Here is a 222-nt window from a genome sequence, read left to right on the forward strand (position 1 = left end):
TCTCACCCTGCCGACCCCCCGTGCGGGTTCTGGCTGCCCCCACGACGAGACCGTGAGATGTCCCCGTGTCACCCCCACCCGGGACACCCCGCGACCCCCCCGGGGGGGCAGTCAGCCCTGGGGGTCCCACGGGACACCCCCCGCCCCGGGGCTGGGTGCGGTGTCGGAGCTGTTCGAGCTGTTATTCACCTGTGTGGGAAGATAAACACGTCCCTGTCCCGA

The sequence above is a fragment of the Acanthisitta chloris genome, unplaced genomic scaffold, assembly GCF_000695815.1.
Source record: "Acanthisitta chloris isolate BGI_N310 unplaced genomic scaffold, ASM69581v1 scaffold39957, whole genome shotgun sequence".
NCBI lineage: Eukaryota > Metazoa > Chordata > Aves > Passeriformes > Acanthisittidae > Acanthisitta > Acanthisitta chloris.